General features: G+C 43.6%; 1 pseudogene; it reads right to left on the reverse strand.

The window, feature by feature from the left end:
• Nucleotides 1–2,352: 2,352 nt before the first annotated feature.
• Nucleotides 2,353–2,472, reverse strand: LOC145404519 (5S ribosomal RNA; annotated as a pseudogene).
• Nucleotides 2,473–3,167: the final 695 nt, after the last annotated feature.

A 3,167-nucleotide genomic window follows, 5' to 3' on the forward strand; every position in this document is an offset into this window, starting at 1 on the left:
AATCTAATACACAATTGAACGATTTTACTACGGTAAAGTATTTTGTGGTATATTTTTGTTACTACCGTTCGTTCGTTCGTTTACAGATTTCCTGCACCTGTAGTGCAGGCCGGGCCATACACTGGCCAGGTCAGTTGGGTGTGGGCTGACTTATAAAATAGTGAGGGGGAAAACAGGGCCTGGGGACTTACCAGCACACACGTCCTTTCTTCTGACTGGCTTTGTGGTGTGTGTTCTGTTACTACCAGACGATCTTACTTAAATAGGAAGAGTCGCTGTGTAGAAAAGAAATTAAGGACTTGTAAAGTGATTAAAGTTTGAAATTCTATCCTGAGGTGACTAAAATCATATGGAGACAGCAAAAAAAAAAAAAAAAAAAAAAAAAAATGTCTGATTACAAGCGGTTGAGCTCAAGGAAAATATGGAACCATTAGTACAGTTCAGCGAGCCGAAGCAGACAGCCAGCCACCAATTCTCCACTCCGACACCAGCCCTGTTTGTCTTGCATTACGGCGGACACAACTTCGGGGTCGGAGGGAGAGTTCATGGGGTTTTATTTTCTTGGGATGTCGTCACGGGAACTTGAGGAGCAGCAGTAGGGAGTTGGCGACGTTGATTTCCACACTGTGCTGGTTTGGTTGACATTGCTGGCTTGTGTGTGTGTGTGTGTGTGTGTGTGTGTGTGTGTGTGTGTGTGTGTGTGTGTGTGTGTGTGTGTGTGTGTGTGTGTTCATTTATTATATTCTTGACGCTGCCAGGGATATAGGGAAGTCTTGTACAGATAAAATTTGGATTTTTTTACCCAAGCTTTGATCTCAGCCACCCACTGGACCCTCCATGATGCTGAAGGAATTATAAAGAATTGGCTGTTACCCTTCCCTCTTTTCTTGGATTTCTGTCATGGTTTTTCATTAATTGTTGCCTTTTAAGTTGGAGCTGTGAGATGGCTTTTGTTCAAGGGATGTGTTATGCCATTTGTCGATCTTTCTTGCGTTTTGTCAGATATGAATTCGGTCATAAATTTACTTAACGTAGTGATAGCCAAAGGAGAATCATACATTGTCTCTATATCTGTATCAGTCCATAGTAAATTCACTGCAGGACAGGTTTTTCTCTTTGGAGGGAGAGCGATAGCCAAAATTTTAATCCATCTCCATGCTGGCGAAGAACGAAGGTGAAGGACTGTCTGTGGTACATGTGTAATTAGAAGTGTTATGTTGGCTGTATGTTTGTAAGTCAGAATCCGTATATGCCATATGTAGAACCCACATGATGCAAATATATGCAAGCTATAAAAGGACATACTACCAGCACCAGCATTAAGTGTCCGTCATGGACACATGCATCATTTCCTGAGTGCGTATCCACCAAACCACCGTAGTCTTGACTGTTTACTGACGACAGGCACGTGGTGTACTGTACTTCAGAACACCATATTCAATGATACGCTGTGTAGGAACCATATCGGCAATGAACAAACCCCACGTGGTGTAATGGGTTCAGCCGCTGCAACCGGATGTGTCCAGGGGTTTCAGATTCAGGGACGAGTGCCTGGTGTTCCTTGCTTGAGATGCTTGGGTTAAAAGTCAAGCCTCGGCCCCCTAAAGCCTTGATGGAGACATACAGTACAATATTGCGTGAAGGGTAAATGGTTGTTGTCTTCTGTTATAAGTCATGTTTTCTGTTTTCTGTTGTTTTCCTTGCAAACTTCGTAGCGCATTCTTTTACCGTGGTGTGTCTGGCGTTGAGTAACTGTGGCACGAACTGCACAACAAGACCCGGTGTTGTCTTCCAGGTGCTGGTGGTGTTGTCTGGCCGGTGGTGGGGCTAAGGCACTCCCCACTGGGCGTTCTGGGTGGCACTGTTTTTTTATGTATTTTTTATTTGAGCGAGCCTTCTGACATGCAAAACTTGGCCCACTTTCCCCTCTGTTTTTACCAGCTCTCCCACGAACTCATGTGTCCGTTTCTAATTTTTTTTTATTTATTTTTTTTTTATTTTATTTTTTTTTTTTTTTAGGAGAGGGGTTGCTTCTTTGCCTGCTGTATACAGAACTTTTCGTGCCTTGGTACGTGTTTTTTTTTCTTAATAATTTTTACATTTTACTTTTCCTTGTTTTGATATTTCTCGTGTTCTCCATTACTCTCTGTTTTGTCTTTCTCCCCCTTCTTTTGCCTTTTTCATGAATTCCTTCATTTATTCATCCATTCACGTCTTGCCTTATTTTTCTCGTCATTCATTCATTCATTGCCAGAAGCCATGTATCCCAAACGGGGTGGACAAGGGCTTCGAGTTAATTGTTTTACAGGGAGGGGCACTAATCCTCCACCAACCTCACTTGACACGTAGGGATGCCAACAGCATCTGGTGTTCCCAGGCGGTCACCCATCCAAGTACTAACCAGACCCAACGTTGCTTAACTTCGCTGATCGGACGGGAAGCGGTAAAACACCATGCGACGTCATCATATGATATTATTCTTTTCTGCAAGAAATGAAAAGAAGTACCGGATTCCATTTGCTACTGTCCAAGTTCCCACACTGATACCCTGAGAGAGAGTACCTACGGTACATAGGAAGTACAGATAACAGGAGGCCTGTGGGACCATGACTTGGTTATCTGCTGGCAAAAATGGCTAATTCAACTAAGATCTAACCAAATTGTAAGGGAAAAGGATGGAAAAGAGGAAGGCTGTCCCCCACCCACCACACCAGCCGGTTAACAGGCAGGAAAAGTATGGAAAAAATGAACACCAAGTTTATTAGAAAGAACGAGCATGAAAATTTTACAGGAGAGGGAGAAAGGGAACGACAATGCATTGTGTAATATCTGTTCTACAGAACTGAGAGAGAGAGAGAGAGAGAGAGAGAGAGAGAGAGAGAGAGAGAGAGAGAGAGAGAGGTGGAGGCTAATATCATGATATGAAAGTGGATATTACTGTGAAATGAACGATGCCCCGACAAATTCATCTGGATACGGACTTGGGAGAGGTGAGGGAGAGTTAACTGGAGGTGGGGGGTGAGGGAACAGTGGAGTATGTGAGGACAAGTTTGGCGAAGTGAGTGGAAGGGTAGGTAAGGGAAGGGGATTGGAGTGAGGATGGAAGTGGAAATGAGATGGATATGGAGAGGTGGAAAGTGAGTGAGATGTGGGTATGTAGAAAGAAA

Source organism: Coenobita brevimanus, chromosome 63, assembly GCF_032717465.1.
Source record: "Coenobita brevimanus isolate Jiangsu-jjx chromosome 63, ASM3271746v2, whole genome shotgun sequence".
NCBI lineage: Eukaryota > Metazoa > Arthropoda > Malacostraca > Decapoda > Coenobitidae > Coenobita > Coenobita brevimanus.